At 47.0% G+C, this 18,816-nt stretch overlaps 2 protein-coding genes across 2 annotated transcripts in view; both read right to left on the bottom strand.

Annotated features, from left to right (window-relative positions):
- The window catches only part of Epn2 (epsin 2), a 96,120-nt gene extending 87,757 nt beyond the window's left edge, over nt 1-8,363 (bottom strand). Inside the window, exon 1 of the mRNA XM_048796044.1 lies at nt 8,096-8,363. The gene's annotated coding sequence lies outside the window, so the exon portion shown is untranslated. The remainder of the gene's footprint in view (nt 1-8,095) is intronic.
- Nucleotides 1-18,816, bottom strand: part of LOC107157133 (multidrug and toxin extrusion protein 1) — a 612,661-nt gene that overhangs the window by 289,520 nt on the left and 304,325 nt on the right. The gene's annotated exons all lie outside the window — the stretch shown is intronic.

Below are 18,816 nucleotides of genomic sequence, written 5' to 3' on the forward strand. Positions count from 1 at the left end.
AGGGCGAAGCCCACGTGTGGCCGGGCGTGCCAGAGCCGGGGCGGAGGTCCCGTCCACTCACGCGCCACCCCTTGTTTTGTGCTCACAGAACCCACCACGGCCCGCCCCACACTCCCACGGCGCCCCACTACTTTCCCCCGAATCCCATAGACGACCCCCCCCCAAACCCTGACTCGCACGCAAGCCCCGGCAAATTCCTACCCAGACCTAAATCCTCTGCAGTCTTCACTGAGAACCTTCTAAGTCCCGCCGCCCCGGTAGGTCCCCTCAACGCCACACACGCATGACCGACACCCACACGCATAGACCCTTGCCCCACCAAATACTCTTAAAAACTCTTCTTATCCTTGCAATTGAAAGTATTGTAAGGGTTCAGCCTTCTCTGGGGAGGCGGAGACTGAAAGGGGAGCCTCCCAGGGCACCCTGGTCATGGATGATTTCTTGAGTTTACAAGTTGTGTTCGCTTTGTGAAAATTCACTCATCGGCCCTTTCGATTTGTATACTTCTAAACGTTGTCTCATATTTCAATAAAATATACTAAAAACTACTCTGGGAAGGGGTCCATAGGCTTCAGTAGACTGCCAAAGGGGTTTCCCAGAGGTTTACAGACACCCCTCTTGCAGGCCCGCCTGGGGTGTGTGTGTGTCTGTGTGTGTACACGTACACACGGGTGCACAAGAACAGCAAACCACCTTTCCTCCTTGGTTCCACCAGCACCCAACAAGTCTCCTGCTACGTGCCCAACCAGTGTACTGGGACACAGGAAGGGACAACCTCAAATGCCTGGAATGAGAGGGAGCCTGAGAAAGGCTACTGGGGGGAGGCTCTTAGAGGGATGGAGCTGGAGGCTGCACTTTAAAGCTGACTAACCTGCTCCAGCCTAGGTGGGAGTCAGCAGAGACCCCCTCTCAGGCGGATCTGGGACATGAATCAGGGCTTTTAAGGGAGTAGAGGACACCATCCCTGCTACCAAGGTGACATCACACTTTACCAAGCTCAGACTAAAGGGAAACTGTACCCAGAAGGTTCATTCTGCCCTTGCTCACTAAGGCAAGTCACTGGACTTCTCTGAGCGACACACTTATTTTTCCTATAAAGAAGTCAAATGGACAATTGTACCCCTTATGGGTCTTATAAGTTGAGATTTAGATATATTTTCTTTAGCAAAAATACAATAAAAAAATGGGGATGGAGGGATCCTAACACATCTGCAAACCCACATGACCACTTTTCCTTTGAAAAATCCCAACACTGGGAAGTTTTAGATGCTAGACATCCCTCCCTAGGATTAGCTGTGGCTCCCACTGGTCAGTGTCCCTTCTTCACCAGAACAGTGAATCACACTTCATATCACTGCCTTGCAGTGGGAACTGTCACTCCATTTTAAACTTGATCTACCAGGTAGGGACAGAGAAGTATACATGGCTTTCCCTCCCCATCATAAGTTCATAGTCAATGCTCCAAAAGACAGGTTAACAAGAGAAAAGTATAACAAATTTATTTAATCAATGTCTTACGTGACATGATAGCCTTCAGAATAAAAACTGCAAGGCCCAGGGAAAGCTGTTTATTTTTATGCTTAAGTTTGATAAAGAATGAGCAGCCCTGTAAAAATGTGACCCTGTAGAAATGACCTAATGTAATCTACTGAGTGCAGCAAGTAGCAAAGGCTGTCCAGGTTCTTCTTGGTCTCTGAGTAGCATTCCTTCCTCCAAGGTATAGGACAGGATGCCCTCTAGAATGAGGGTTTTATGACCTACTGTCAGATAAGATAGGTTAGAAAATTTCTCAATAGCCAGCTCTTACACACGAAAGAGAAAGTTAGAGTAGTGGGTCTGGGGTTTATGGCTGGCTTTGGTGGAGAGGGGTACTAATTCCTATGACCTGCCTTGGAGGGTGGAAGAGGAAGGAGCTGGTGAAAGAAAGGCAGAAAAAGTTCAGAGAGAGAGAGAGAGACTGCTTATGAGTCTCTCCAATATCCTTCAGTTCAAAGTACTCAGGATGCCAAAGTGCCATCCTTCAGGGTATCACTTTCTAAGCCCCCAAAACCCATATCCAGGAAGAATGCCCCCATCCAGCCCAACATTCCTTATGAGCCCCTGGTCTTTGCTAGAACTTCAAGGAGTGCAGAATTGTGCACAGAAATCACAGAGCTGCCTCATTTTACAACTTTGAATGAGTTATAACACATAACTGATGTGTGGTCCGGAGTCCACATGTATTATCCCAAACCAGCACTCTGTGATCTGTATGACAGAGCTCCCCCACCAGCCAACTTGGTAGTGTTGGGGATGAAACCCAGGGCCCCCTGCACACGCTAGGCAGAGGCTATACCACAGAGCCACACCCCATCCCTAGAACATCCTTCCATGATGAAACTATACCCTCTCTGTGCCATCCAGTGGGGTGATCAAATAAGCACCGAATTTGTCATGTGTGATTAAGCTGAGTTTTTTTTAAACTTTAGTTAATTTTCATTCATTTACATTTAAATTAGTCACCTGTAGCTAGATGCTATCATACTGAACAATGCTGGTGGAAAAAAAAAAAAAAAAAACCTTATGGGATTCTACAAGGTGCACATTCTTATTGTCCACATTTTAAGAAACCAAAAAAAAAAAAGGGGAGGGGGAGGGTGTTTGAAGAGCTGTTGGCCACAGGGATAGATTTTTCTCTATACACCACCCCCGGCAAGCAAGTAGCAAGTGTGTGTAGCCACAAAGATAAGCTGTGTGCTTTGGAAACAGAGCTGGATACAGATAAAGAGGTGATGGACTAACATACGGATAGGAAAGTGAGTTGGAGAGAAAAGGATTGGGCCAGCCTGAGGAGGTGGGGGGAGGGATTCCTGCATCCAGCCAGAAGGCCACCACCCTCCCACAAGGTCAGAGGCAACATTCCTACATTCCTCCAAGTCATTCCCCTTTCCCAATCCCCCATTGGAAGCACATCACCTTTCCTCTTGTTCTCTTTCTCAATTCATCCCCATAAAAATTCCTTGAGGTTAATAGCCTTTTGGCCAGGTGAGAAAACTGAGGCAGCACATGACAGTCCTGGGATTCAAATTCAGTTTCTGCCAAGTCCAGAGAGTAGAAGCATTCTTGGAGATAAGGGTACGGGATAAGCCAGATGTTTTGCCTGTGCCTAAAACATTCAAGCCTACAAGGGCTTTCAAGAATTTGGAGGTTTGTTCAGATGAAGAATGAGGTGGAATGGCTGGGACTGGCCAGAGGGGTGAAGAAGAAGATATAGGCCAGAGATTTCTCTGAGATTAAGGAGGGAGGACTTCAAGGAGGGAGAGACTTGGAAGAAAGATTGGCAGACAGCAGGGAAAGGCTGCTTGCCCAGCGGAAAGCATTGCCTGGTGAAGCAGGGGGTCTCAACCCCGGTGTGGAAGTGTAATTCCAGCCACTTAGAACCTGAGGCAGGAGGACTGCAAGTTCAAGGGCAGCCTGGGCATCTTAGTGAGACCTTGTCTCAAAAAAAAAAAAAAAAAAAAAAAAAAAAAAGGATATTTTGTGGCAAAATGCCTCTGGGTTCAGTCCTCAGCACCAATAAATAAATAAACGATTTTTTTTTTTAAGTGTGGGAGACTGAACCCAGGGCCAAGACCATGCTAACCACCTGCTTTACCACTGAGCTACATTCCTAGGCCCACTAAACCCATAATTCTGCTTGAATTTATACAATGCTTTTTTTCCAGAGCATTCATCACACCTGATAAACAAGTGTCAATGATCTTCATCAGTTTTCCTCCCTAGAGTGTAATGTGTAATTATAAAAATAGCATCCACATAAGACATACTTTCTGATTTTATGGTGCACCTTTTCTGTTTCTTTCTGACCATTAATCTTCAGGCTTTTTTTCCCTACAGAGAAGATTCCAAACAAGACAGATCATTTTTTAAACTTTTTTTTTTTCCAAGATCTACCTTGAACTATTACATGGACTAAACATCTTATGACCATTATTTCACAAACACCCTATGGAAAAGGCACACTTACCCCATATTACAGATGAGCAAAGTGAGATGCAGACAGGGGCCATTAGCTGGTGGCCCTGCTAATGATTGCGAGGTTGAGATTTTCACAAAAGTCAGTTCAAGGGGCTGGGGTTGTGGCTCAGTGGTAGAAAGCATGCCTAGCAAGTGTGAGGAAATGGGTTCGATCCTCAGCACCATATAAAAATAAATAAATAAAATAAAGGTATTTTTAAAAAGTCAGTTTGAGTTTCTCCCCAATATGCACTATTGTGAACCCCTTCTTTGGAAACGCACATACATGGGGTCTATCTGCTAGAGACTCGAGGTATGATCTGAGAAGACCATAGTTCCTTTCTGGCTTCAGAAAGGTACTGTGCGTGCTTTCTCAGAAAATTTGCAGACAAACTGAACACACTTCTTAAAGCTTCCAGTTTGGGTAGAGTTAAAACATAGCCACCCAAAACTATGACCCAAAGAAGTCTTCTCAGAAGAGTAGGTTGGAAGCCAAGTATGGTGGTGCATGACTCTAATCCCAATCACTGGAGAGGCTGAGGCAGGAGGAGCTCAAGTTAGAAGCCAGCCTCAGCAATTTAGTGAGACCCTGTCTCAAAATGAAAAGCAATAACAGGCTGGAGGTGTGATTCAGTGGTAGAGTGCCACTGGGTTCAAACCCCAGTACCTTAAAAAAAAAAAAAAAAGGATTTGAGCTGAGCCTTTAAGGGTGGCTAATTATTAGCTAAGCAGAGAGGAGGAAGCAATTTAGGCAGAGGGAACAGGCTGAGCGGGAGACCAGGAGGCACAAAATCATGAACCAGTGATGCAGTGTAGGGGACTGTGGGATGGATAGGAGAAGGAAGTGAAACTCAGGAGAGATGGACTGAAGTTGCAGCTTTTGAGGGCACCTTTCTTTTTATCATTCCCAGGTGGACATAGTCCTGGCAGAGAATGCCCCATCTCTCTGGCTATAGTGGTCTGGGGATGGGCATGTGACCAAAGGCCAGCCAATAAGAGCTTTCTCTAAGATATTAGCAAAAATCATTGGGAAAGAGGCCCTTTCTGCTTCTGAGATTGTGGGCAACAAAGACCCTGGACGCCTGGAGCTACCAGCAATCCTCTTCATCACTGCACAGAAATAATTCTCCACACCTCCTGTTCAAATAAGCCCAGGAACCAGGGGACCAGAGCCAGCAGGGTCAGGCTAGTGTCACTGAAGACTTCTTTCTTTCTTCCTTTTATTTATTTATTTTTGTCCTGGGATTGAACCCAGGAGCACTTTACCAATGAGCTACACGACAAACCCTTTTTAAATTTTGAGACAGGGTCTCACTAAATTTTCCAAACTGGGCTTGAATTTGTAATCCTCCTGCTTCAGCTTCCTGAGTAACAAGGATCACAGGTGTGTATGTACCACTACACCCAGCACGAATCCAAGATATCTTTGAAGGAAAATAGGAAGAATATTGTCTGATATGTTGGGAAAAATTGCTTGACAGGGGCTGGGATTGTGGCTCAGCAGTGGAGCACTCGCCTAGCACGGGCGGGACCCGGGTTCGATCCTCAGCACCACATAAAAATAAAGACATTGTGTTATGTCCATCTACACCTAAAAAATAAATATTAAAAAAAAAAAAATTCTTGAGTTCTCCAGCCTCCTGATTTGGATGCTTTTCTATGCAGACACTGCCGTAATCTGGTTCCTTATAGATGGTTGAACATTCGGGTCCTCAGAACCAAGAGGGCTCTGGGTTCAGATCTAGACTAGTGTCACCCACTTCCCAGCTGTGTGACCAAGATCACACAGGTCATCGTTCCCCTCTGAGCCTCGAGCTACCCTTTTCACTCCACTGAGATGATGGACAGAGAATCAATGCAGAGAAGGCACTTATAAATTTATGAGTCAGGGTGGTAAGAGGTTTGCCAAGAGGGCTAGACTTTTTGTGCTGCAAGAGGCTCGAGAAAAAGGCTGGTAGAGTGGAGTGTCAGACTACCAGTCAAGCCAGAACCATGAAACATTTCTCCAGGCCAGCCCTCCCTGCTTCCTTTGTGTCTCTGCTCATGTATGCAACCACCCCTACCTGAGCTTCTTTTCTTCAATGCTGGGGACCTGGAGCTGAAGCCACAGGTCTGTGCCAGGGGCCATCAGGCTTTAGGAAAGCTTGAGACAAACATGGATGCTTAAAGACTAACATTTAGGAGTCCAGAAAGAGGGCAGGAGTCCAATGACTCACGAGGTGAGAAAATGCACCTATTGGGACTATTTCAACCTAGACAATTTTTTTTTTTTAAACCAGATCTTTTCCTTTCTTTTGCCTCTTGGTCCCCTTTCTGATTTCTTCTCTCCCTCCCTTTCTCCTTCCCTACTCGTCTCCCTTTCTTCTTCCCTTATCTTCATTTCTTTCTTTAATCCAAAAGAAATCCAAGTTGAAGACACATAAAGCAAATGCTGTTATTAATTTTTTGTAAAAGTGCTTCGCTGAGAGGCTCTGAGCAGAAAGATAAGAACGAAATTACACCTCCATCCTCTCCATCTGGGCTGCTAGATATGAGCCTCCCACACACCCAGGCAAAGGCAGAAGGGACAGGCCAGCCAGCTGGCACCTGTCCCCCCCCCTCCCCCGCCAGCCCCTTCCAATCCCTGGTTTCAAGTGTTCCTCACGACTACCCATTGAATAGATGGGGAAACCGAGCTCCAGGGTGAGCCTCTCTGGCTCATCTGTTTCCCGGATGTTCTGCACCAGTCCTAGGACCCCTGAGACGGCCCACCTCTGAGCTCTCATGTGTGCTAGTCCCTCTGCCTGGAACAACCTCTCTACGCCCTCATTTGACCTGGGTGATGGCTAACAGGGTTTAGGGTTCAGGCAGGCATCCCGCCCAGGGAGCCTCACCCCCACCCCCAGTGGTGACACGCTGTTTAGATTCTGTCACCCTGGGATCTGGAAGGTCTGTGAGGGAGGGTGGCGGCTGGCTCTTACTTATCTGCCTTTCTGAGCCCTGCAGATTTCTGGTCACTGAGAATAATGCCTGAGTATGTGTGTGGAGTCAAGGGAGAGGACAAGACAGCCCCGGTGGGAGCTACTCTGTGAGCCACAGGTTAACTGGATGTAGTTGGGGGCTGCACCTGGCACCCCACACCCTGTCACTGCAGGCTGGAGACAGAGGGATTCCAGAACTGAGTTCCAGTCTCAGCCTCACTGCTAGTGACGCTGAATCTCAGGCACAAGAGCTGGAATGTGCTCTGAGCCTCAGTTTCCTCGTTTTGAATCTGGGGCCCCCCTCTCTGGCTGGCAGGGCTTACAAGAAAGAGCAAATGAGATCATGTTGGCCCCTCCCAATCCCTGATGGCAGTCAGAATCAGACCCACCTCCCTTCCATGGCCAGAAAACTCCCTGTCCTTCCCACCTCACGCTCTCTCCTCCCTTCTTCCCCTTGCAAACTATTTCCCCTACATGACCCTCTGCTTGAAATGCCTTTCTCTTAGACATCTCAGTGCCCATCCTCCACCCTTCAGGCCATGACCACTAAGACGGTGTCGCCCCATCCCAGCCTGCCCCCCTCTCCAGCCCCTCCCTTGCATTAGAGCATCCATCCACACCCCATATCCTGTCATATACGGATCTTTTCACTTTCTCCTCTCCAGGAGGCAGGGGCTTGATTTGTCTTATTCCTGGTGGTGTCCCCCAAAACCTAAATGAAGGCTCAGTATACAGTGGGTGCTCACTCAAAATTTAGCGAGCAATTCAGTAAGTGAATGGCCCAGAGAGGAGCTCAGGAACTGCAGTCTCAGCCTCCCCACTGAGACTGTATTCTTCAGGAGTCTAGGTTCTGGCTGCTGGATAGAGTCAGGACCTGGAGCAGCAAAATGCCCCATCCATAGGACAGATGGATCAAGACAACTAACTACCCTTTGCTCATGGTATGCAGGGCTGGGTTTAGGGATGAGCCTCTAGCTCTCATAGGAGAGTGTGGTTATATCTTGCATTCCTTTGCTGATAGTTACAGGATGCCCTGCTAACTGGTAGCCCAAGTCCTCTGGTTTCTCCCCAGAGCCCTCCAAAATCTGAATCCACTGACAGGTCTCTGGGCAGTAAAGGACCAGGAGAGGCCTACTCACCCAAGTAACTTGTCTCTTCTTTAGTATCAGAGCCCAGAGAGGTCCATGACTGGGCCTGAAGTTACACAGCAAGTTGGGGCAGAGCTGGAGAGGACTTGGAACTCCTATACCGTCAGGGGTGTCCCTATGTGCCCTGGGGTTGACCTCCAAATTGCAGCTGTGTCTAAGCCAAGGCATCAGAACCCCAGCAGCCATCCAGTTGTTGATGCAGAGGGCAGAAGATTCCGTGGGACCTTGTTAATGTGCTGTGTGAAAAAAAAATTTCTAGGCTCCGTCACCGACTGCTTCTCGGTTCGGCCAGCCCCAACCACGACGAAGACAGGCCTCACTCCCATTTCTGAGAAAATGGAAGTCATGGCTTCCCCTCAGCTCACCCTAACCTCCTCCTCTTCCTGCAAACTTGAGTCACAGCTGCCTTGTCAACTCTGGGGATGTCTGAGTCAGCCTGGCCGGGGTTCCAATCCCAGCACCACCCCTACCAGCTGTCACACTCTGGGCAGCCTCCAAACCTTGCTGAACCTCCGTTTGCACATCAATGGAATGAAGGCGTGAAAGTGCCTACCTCATTTGTTGGGTGACGCCAGGACTGAGTGGGCTATGAAGGCTGGCTTCCCTGTGTGGGGCCATTGCATGCAATAGGTACCCAATAACAAGAGGGACACCAACAGAGACCACTAGAAGAGTGCCTTGCTGGGCACTTCCATATGCAGTCCTCTTTACCCTTCACAACAATCCAATGAGGAAGGAGTACCGTCACGATCCCATTTTACAGATGAGCAAACTGAGACGTGGAAAGGTGAAGTCTTGTGACCCTAGTCACAAATGGGCTGGTCACTGATAGGCTGGGGATTTGAGCCCAGAGATTGTGCTTTGCCCCACTTCCTCTATAAATGGGGAGACCCTTGGAGCCTTTCCCCTGTGCCCCATGGTGTACTGAGAACTTCAGTCTTTGATGAGGCCAATCTTTAGAATTACCTTATACAATGGAGATGACGAGGGGGCTCCATTTTACAAATGGGTGGGTGCTAGGGTTTGAACATGGTTTGTCCCCTCTGAAACCCATGCTGACATCTGACTGCCATCGCATGCTGTCGGGGGACAGGGGGTGGGGGATGAGGACTTTGAGAAGTGATTGGAGGGGCTGGAGATGTAGCTCAGTCGTGGAGCTTGGCCCTGGGTTTGACCCCCACCACTGCAAAAAATAAAAAAGTTTGAGGATGACTTAAGGTTGAGGCAGGAGGATTGCAAGTTTGAGGCCAGCCTTGGCAACTTAGTGAGAACCCACATCAAAATAAAAAATAAAAAGGGCAAGGGCTATAGCTTAACAGCAGAGAACCCCTGGGGTTGATTCCCAGTACCAAAAATTTTTTAAAAATAGAAAATAAAGGAAGTGATTTGATCATTTAAAAAAAAATTAATGCTTTTCCCACAGGACTGGGTCAATCCTCCTGGCTGCATGTTCTCACTCTCATAGCACTAGATGAGTTACCAAGAGAGCAGATTGCCATGTGACACAGCGCCTTATGTTTGCCTCTTCTGTACCTGCCTATTTGCTTTTCTGCTTTCTGCCCGGAGGAAGCCCTCATGATGCCTGCACTGTGACCTTGGACTTCCCAGCCTCCAGAACCAGGAGTCAATAAACCTCTCTTCTTTAAAAATTACCTAGTCTCCAGTATCTTGTTATAGCAATGGAAAGCAAAGATAGTAAGTTGAGTCACAGAGAAAGGATGTGACTTGCCACAGATCACATAGCTACTGAGTATTAGAGCCAAGATTAAACCTGTTTGCCTTCCTAGCCCAGAATAACCCTCTTGTTCTCTAATTTCCCTGAAGAAGCCACACTTACCTCTGTCCCTGGCTGTGACTTGGGCTGCTTGCCCCTTCTCTGCCTCCATCCCCTGGCTGTGCTGGGGAGAGAAGGTGGCCCCTGGAGCCCTCCAATCTCTGAGAAACAGGGCCATGGGGCAATTTAGAAGATGGGGTTAAAAACCAGAGAAGCCCAGTTTCTAACCCAGTGCTTCTACTTCCTACCCATGGGACCTTAGTTGAGGTCCTACATTATGCCTCAGTTTCCCCATTTATAAAGAGGTGCCTTGCTTAGGTGAAGGGACCCAATGAATGAAGTGTTCAGCACATTAGCAAGAGTTCCATGTATGTAGAGGCTGCTATCCAGGGTGGGCTCCCCTCATTCTCTGGGGGTTCCAAGGAAGGAAGGGAGAAAGCTAAACCTCTAGAACTTTCCAAAAAAAAAAAAAAAAAGTAGATTTTCTAAAATCGAGTCCTGCCCTTGCTCAAAAACCTTCAGTGGTGGTTCCCCATGACCAGGAAACTCGCTGAGAACCTCCCCACCCGACTCCAAGTCCACCCAGTGAGTCTGACTCCACCCACAATTCTAGGGCCAAGACAAGACGTCAATCAGTCCCTCCTTGATGCTGCTCACGGACACTGCTGCGTGCTTCTCTCCCCACACCCAACCCCCCATCCTGCTGGGAAATGCCTCCTGGTCCTTCAAAGTGGGGAACATCTGAGCTGTTTGACCTCCCAGCAGAAGTGGCCACTCTCCCTGGGGGGACTGGTTGGTCACAGCGTGAACCACATTGGGTTACAGTCTTCTGCTCCTGTTCCTGCCCTGCCTCTCCTACCAGGAAAGGAGTCTGGAGGCCACAGAAGACTTTTGAGTCATGCCCACATCCCCCGAGTGCAGGGCAGGGCCGGGCTCAGGGTAGGAGCACATCCCGTGGGAAAAGCAATGAAATGAATGGGACATTTTTACTGAGCACCCACAGAAGCCCACTCTGGAACAAAGATGCCAGTGGAAGGCTTTTGTTGTTGTTGTTGGATGTGATCTTAGAAGTGACTTTTAAGGAATGAGGGCGAGGAGACAGGGAAAGGAAGGAATCAACAAAGGGCGTGTGAATAGTCAGTCATGGTGGTGCACACCCGCAATCCCAGCGCCCCAAAGCCTGAGGGAGAACGGGAGCACAAGTTCAAGGCCAGCCTTGACAACTCAGTAAAACCCTGTCTAAAAATAAAATAAAATGAAAAGGATTGGGAATGTAGCTCAGAAGGCAGGAAAAAGAAAAGTGAGTAGCCAGGGGATCCATGCATCTTTCAGTGAATGAATGAATGCAAGAATGAATGGAGTATTGTGGAAAGAGCTACAAATCTCCAAACCTTGAGCAGACAAAGCCCTTCTGCTGTAGGACCCTGGACTAGCCACTGTCCCTCTCTGAACCTGCTTTCTTCTTCAATAAAGCTGCAAGGTCAGCCCTAGCCATTCAGGAGATAAAGGGTAGGAGGTCTCCAGAAAGTGAGAAGTGTCCCACGTTATCTCCCAGCTCCAGCTCCAGGAGGCAGGGCATGCAAAGACCAACCAGGGCTCTCTGTGGGTGAAGAAGCCACACCAGATAGGCACAGTGCCCAGGTTCGAACCACAGGGGCCCAGGAGAAACCACATCATGGCTACCACAGCCTCCACCATCCCATGGGGACTTCTGCTGCTACTCAGGGCAGGGTCTCCCACTATCACTGGCTTCCCCTGCACCAACACCTGCCCCTGCAGGCCCTGTAGCCTGGAGATGGCTGCACAAGGGCAGGCTGACAGCTGTCTCTGCATGCAGCAGTGGTGCTTTCCAAAGCCACAGGAATTCCTGTGGTTAGGTGCTCCTGTTTCTGTATCATAGGATCAAATCCCACTGGCACTACTTATGACCTTGGGCAAGTTACTGCACCTCTGGATCCTCTCTGACCTCAGGAATCTAAAGGAACTAACATTCCCTTGTCCATTCAGCTGAATGGACATCTCCTGCAGCAGGGCCTTCCTGTGCCCTCCTGACACCAGGCCTTTGATTTGCTATTGCTCTATCAAGAACTCCTTTCCACTGGGTGTCTTTGCTTTAGTAACCTCTCAGCAGTTGCTTCCTTGCTCTCTCAAGGCAGGGAAGCCCTGACTGACCACCTTCCCTAGACTGGTGCAGGCCCCTTAGATATCCTCTTCTCTCCAGTAACTCTGAGTCTGTAGGATGGTAGTTATTGTAATCCCTGACTCAGGAGATTGAGTCAGGAGGATCACAAGTTCGAGGCCAGCATCAGCAATTTAGCAAGGCTCCCGTTTCAAATTTATAAAATAAAAGGTGCTGGGGATGTAGTTTAGTGGTAGAGCCCCACTGGGTTCTATACCCAGTACCTCAAAAACAATTAATTCATTCATTAAAAAGAGACGGTCATCTTTTTTTTTTTGTTGTTTTTAAAGAAGGGTTCATATTTATTCCTGCATCATTTAATTGACATTTTCAAGATGTGAAGAGATGGTAATCTTTTGCTTTGTTTTTTGTCTCATCCACTGCAAAACTCACAAGGACACTGGCATATCTTACCTCAAGCCCAAACCTCTGGGCCAAGAGCAGGGTCTGGGACACAGTAAGTGCTCAATAAAAGCTTGTCAATAAGAGTGAATTATTGTCTAAAACATTTATCCCTGGTTAACTTCTTGCTCTTCTGGTTTAGACTTAAATGCCACCTCTTCCAAGCAGCCTTCCTGATTGCTTCCCTGCTTTGTATTCTGGATTCTCAAGATCTTCCCTGTGTCCTTGCTCTTTCCCCCTTCACCAGAGCTTCCCGGATACTGGTTGTCTAGTAGCTGTCCAGTTATGGGGTCCCCAGACTGCCCCTGCCCCCTCATTCTGCTTTTCCAAGCTTGTCCAGACCAGCCTGCAGCGAGGGAATGAAAGTCCGAAAGGAAGAGGAAGGGTAAGGAGGCCCAGAAGCATCTAGAAGGCTCCTGGTAGTAGCGGGAGATGCGCCACGATCTGGCCTTAGAGGCCAGATAATTGCCACGGGTGGAGAAGGGAGCTGAGGCCTGGAGGCCGGAAGGAGGAGGGCCGGGCGTGGCGCTGGACTGCAGCTCTGGGTCGGTGACGCCAGGCCCCGCAGGGACAGCGAGGGGCGCGGAGGGGGAGGGGGAGGAGAAAGGAGGCGGGTCTGGTATTTCCTGAGGTCTGGCAGGAAATGCTTGGGGCCCGCGATGGGGCGGGATCGGTGGATGGGATCCGCTTGGGAGGGACCCAGACGCTGCGCCCAGCGCTCCCCTCCACGCGCTGCTTGGGGACTCCGAGCGTCCGCATCGCGCTGGGCTTTCCAATCATCTTTGCGAACCCTGGTCACCGGCCAGGAGATGCTGTGCAATCCTCATTTTACCGAGGAGACTGGAAACTCAGAGGTGGCCACCGGGCTTCCCGGTCACAGTGGCTCTGGCACACTCCAGCTGACTTAGCTTCGGGACCGGGCTGCGCGCTCCAGGTCCGTGGTCCCTGCAGAGGCCGCCTCATCTAAGCTCATCTACAATCCACCCCGCCTCTAGGAGCGCGCCCCCAGTCCATCCCCGCAGGTGGCTTCGCAGGCTGGGCTCCCTCCCACCAGGAGAAGGGAAGTGGAGACTCGGAGCCAGAGCGAGAGGCGGTTGCGGAGCTGGACGCCCACACACCAGACAGCGCCGCCCCCCGGCCTGCTGGGACAGCAGGTGCCAGCCGGCAGCGTGGGTACAGAGCCATCTGCGGGCGCGCACTCACACGCCCGCGTCCGTGCTAGCCTCGCCTGCCTCGGCTCTCACAGCAAGGCGGGCTCCCCAGAGACGCATCACTGAAGCCCGGAGAAGGCAGGTGCACTCATTTATTCGCATTCATTCATCTTCCTTTGAAGAGTCAAAGAATCTATCGTGGGCTGAGTTTCACCTGCCGGTTCAAATTCGGCTTGCACTGCCTATTTAGCTACAGAACCTCCAGACCACTTTGCTTCTCTGGGCATCAGTTGCCTCTGAATCACGGGGATAAAGCTGAGCTGTCTCAGAAGGTTGTGATGAGAATTAAATTTGGAGTTGATCCCTGTAAGTTGATCCTGCAACCTGGTATGTGATCAATAAATGTCAGCTATTATGACAGAACGATGCTGAGAACTCTCCCATTTTCAAACAAGTCTCTCTCCTTGGCCTTTATCCTCCACTGACTCCTGCCCAGCCTCTCTTCTTCCCATTTCATCTGAATTTTATCAAATATCCATCTTCTGTAAAAGATTCTGCAAAACAACAACAACAACAAAAAACAAAAAACAAACAAACAAACAAAAAAACAGATCACAATAGTTTAGACAACTAAGGGTTTATTTTCCCCTATCACAGTGAGCCAGGACACCAACCAGGGTCAACATTGTTTCACCAGCCCAGTGACGTCAGAAGAGCCCATCCCCAATGGAATCGAATGAAACTCCTTAGATATTGTTGACCAGAATTGTCACATGGCCACTCCTAGCTGCTAGGAAGGCTGAGAAAGTTTTTTATTTTTCCAGCCCCCAGTGGAAGGAAGCTTGGTGAGAGAGGGATTGAAAATGGCAGTTAGATCAATCAGCCGGTGGTTTCTGCCATACTTTATCCCTGTATCTCCCTGCAGCCCCACCACTTCCCAGGCCCTTCTCTGCCATCACCCCTGATCTCTTCCTTCATCCAATGGCTTCCTGTTCCAACCACTTTGGAAGTCAGAAGTTGACAACTCTGGGCCTGTGCTCCCACAGGGCAGCCATCTGTGGATGCTGAGGAGGGCTGCCTATTTATTTATTTTTGGTACCAGGGATTGAACCCAGGGGTGCTTAACCACTGAGCAACATCCTCAGCCCTTTTTTATTTTTTATTTTGAGACAGGATCTTGCTAAGTTTTTAGGGCATCACTACATTGCTGAGGCTGGACTTAAACTTGCAATTCTCCTGCCTCAGCCTCCCGAGTTGAGTTGCTGGGATTATTGGCAAGCTCCACTGAGCCCAGAAGGGCTGCCCCTTTAGATAAACGGGTTGCCTCTGTTTCTACCACGCCCCATGAGTGAAGCATTCATTTACTTTCCCATCTAGCCCTGGTTGGTGTTAGAATTTGAATCCCTGCATTAATGAATTTGTTTTCCCCTCTTGCTTCATTTCAGGGATTTAACACATGAAAAATACCCCTTTTAGGTTTTTCATAAGCAAAAATTTTTCTTCAGTCATTGAGCCCAGTCACCCAATTCCCCTGCTGTATGTCAGTTTTTCCTGACTATGATAAAATACTTGAGACAGTCAACTTGACCTATTATGTCCCATTTATGGAACACCTAACAAAGTTGAGCAACAAACTGAGTGACAAATAGACTCATTTACTTTCCTACCTAGCTGTCATTGGTGTTAGAATTTGGTAACTTTTAAGTAAATATTTGTTTTCAGGGTTCTATTTTTTTTGAGAAAAATAAAAGGTGAATGATAAAATAAAAAGTGTGTGATCATATTCATTAATATTATTAATGACATTAATATTATTAATGACAATAAAGTATGTAGTAAGCTCTTGATGATGATTTCCAACCTATTTTAATGCTCTTGTGTCAGTTTCTTTGAAATATTTGCATAATTGAAAACTTGTTTTTTTTTTGTTGTTGTTGTTTTGTTTTTTTTGTTTGTTTGTTTGTTTTGTACCAGGGATTTAACCCAGGATGCTTTACCACTAAGCTATATCCCCGGTCCTTTTTCTTTCTTTCTTTCTTTTTTTTTTTTTTGGATACAAGGTCTCACTAAGTTGCTGAGACTGTTCTTAAACTTGTGATCCTCCCAAATGGCTGGGAATACAGGTATATACCACCACACCCAGCTGAAAAATTGGGATTTAATGGGTTAAAAAGAGGAAAGGTTTATTTTGGCTCACAGTTTTGGAGGCTTTAGTCATGGTAGATAGGCCCCACTGCTTTGGGGCCTGTAGCAGGGCAGTGTGTCATGGAAGGAAGGTGTGGTTGAGGAACCTGCCATATGGCAGCTGCAAAGCTAAGAGAGAGTGCAAGAGGAGGGGCCCTGGTCCTCCAAGCTCTTTCAAGGGCACACCCCAATGACCTAACTTCCTCCCATCAGGCCACCACTTGAAGGTTCCAGCACCTCCTGATAGCACCATAGGCTAGTGACTAAGTCTTTAGCATATAGGTCTTTGGGGGACATTTAAGATCTGAACCGTAGGGCTGGGGTTGTGGCTCAGTGGTAGAGTGCTGGCCTAGCACGTGCAAGGCCCTGGGTTGGATCCTCAGCACCACCTAAAATAAATAAATAAAATAAATGTATGGTGTCCAACTACGACTAAAAATAAATGAATATTTTAAAAAAGGGATAGATCCAAGCCATAAACAAGCCACAGTGGAGCCTGTAATCCCAGCACTCAAGAAGTTGAGGCAGGATGATTACAAGTTTGAGGACAGATTCAGCAACTTATCAAAACATTGTTTAAAATTAGAAAATAAAAATAAAAAGCATTGGGGATGTAGCTCAGTTGTAGAGCATACTTGGATTCAATTCCCAGTACCCACCCCCCACACTCCAAACCATAGCACATATCTATGAATAAATGATATAACAAATCCTGTGTTAGTCTTTAGACATATTTTATGCACATATAGGAAAATTTACCTATACATGTAATTTATCTATCTCCTTTATTTACTTGTTTATTTATTTATGTACTGGGGATTGAACCCAGGGATGCTTTGCCTTTGAGATATATCCCCAGCACTTCTTATTTTTTATTTTCTTTTTTCTTTCTTTTTTTTTTTCTGTGGTGCTGGGGATTGAACCCAGGGCCTTGTGCATGTGAGGCAAGTACTCTACCAACTGAGCTGTATCCCCAACCCCCCTTATTTTTTTTATTTTTTGACAGGGTCTTGCTAAATTGCCCAGGTCAGCCTTAGAACTTATGGTTCTCCTGCCGAAATCTCTCAAGTAGCTGGGATGATAGGCATATACCACCATGCCCAGCTGTCTGGTTGCTTTTGGTCTATCCTTTTTGACTTGTTCTATCGTTTTATTATGATATGTCCAGCTGTGAATTTCTTTCTGTTTATCTTGCTTGGGATTCATTGCATTTCTAGAATCAATGGAATTGGTGGTTCACCAAAAGATATAAAATCAGTCTTTTTTTTCTTTACATATTGTCTTTGTCTCATTCTTTCTCCTCCAACTGAAACTACTGTCTGCATTAGATCTTTCTCCTCCATCTTCCCTGGCTCGCAACCAACCAACCCCACCCTGCTTCCGCATTTGTGTGTGTGGGGGGGGAGGGGGGGTTACTGGGGATTGAACTTAGAGGTGCTCTACCACTGAGCTACATCCCTTTTTAAATTTTTTTTTAATTTTGAGACAGAGTCTCACTACATTGCCCAGGCTGGTCTTGAATTTGTGATCTTCCTTCCTCGGTCTCTTGAGTTGCTAGGATTACAGGTGTGCACACTGCGTCCAAATTAACCTTTTTTTTTGTTTTTCCAAAAATGCTTTTATGTATTTATTTATTTGGTTTTCAGGATTGCACTCTGGATAATTTCTTTAAACTCATCTTCCAGATCACTGATTCTCTGATGAACTTTGTCTAATCTGCTATTAAAACTACCCTCTGAGTTTTTCATTTCAGAGACTCTGTTAGCTTCTAGATGTCCTAACTGGTTCTCTTTCACATATTTAGTTCTCATCTCACAGCCTTCTGGCTAATTCGTATACAATCCGTTCCTTTCCACTTCCAGGAATGCTCCCCCTGACCTCCAGGCTGGATTAATGGCTTTCTCTAACCCTTCTCAGTCCCTTGGGACCTCTTTTTCACAGTAGTGATCATTTGGGGCCATGATTAGCTACATCTAGATCTTCCTCTCTCATTGAATCTGTGTCCTCATAAGCAGGAGCCATGTCTGCAACGTTTTGCCAGGCCCAGCACACAGTTGGTATTCAATAAATTTACATAAAATACCTGGGCACAGTGGTGCACACCTGTAAGTTCCAGAGACTCCAGAAGCTGAGGCAGGAAAATTGCAAGCTTGCAGCAAGTCTCTGTTTAAAAAAAAAAATGGGACGTAGCTCAGTGGTAAAGCACCCTGTGTTCAATTCCAAGTACTGAAAATTTTAATGAAAAAAAAAAAATGCTGGGCTGGGGGTGTGGCCCAGTGGTAGAGTGCTTGCCTCACATGTGTGAGGCATTGGGTTCAATTCTCAGCACCACATATAAATAATTGAATAAAATAAAGGTCCATCAACACTCAAAAATATTAAAAAAAAAAAAAGCTTATGTAAAATAAAAACAATTGTCTTTTCGTGTTTTTTTGTTGTTGTTGTTTATTTATTTTTTTATTTTTATTTTTTGCAGTGTCAGGGATGAACCCAGGGCCTTGCATATGCTGTGCAAGCACTTACACTGGGTTACACCCCCAGCCCTTTTCCTAAGTTTTCACACTTAGCCTATCCATCAATTCCTGTTATTTGTTGATTCATTTACTTGTTTTTTTTTTTTTTCTTTTCTGGGGTGCTGAGGAAGTGACCCAGGGTTTAGCAGGCTAGGCAAATAACTCTCCCACTGAGCCACACCCCAGATCCATTTACTTGCTTTTAAATTCATTAAGTCACTTCCCCTTCTGTTAACTCAATTCCTTACTCATTCACTCATTCACTCCATAAGCCTTTTCTAATTCCTGTGGATGTGGAATAAACTAATAAGTCTCCAACAATGAATGGCCAAGGCAAGATGCTGTCAAAAAGATTAACAGCTAGATCTAGGTTTGTGCTCAGTGGTAGAGCATTCGCCTAGCATGTGCAAGGCCCTGGGTTTGATCCTCAGCACCACATAAAAATAATACATAAAATAAAGGTATTGTGTACAAATAATATATATATATATATATATATATATATATAT

Source organism: Marmota marmota, unplaced genomic scaffold (genome assembly GCF_001458135.2).
Source record: "Marmota marmota marmota unplaced genomic scaffold, marMar, whole genome shotgun sequence".
Taxonomy (NCBI): Eukaryota; Metazoa; Chordata; class Mammalia; order Rodentia; family Sciuridae; genus Marmota; species Marmota marmota.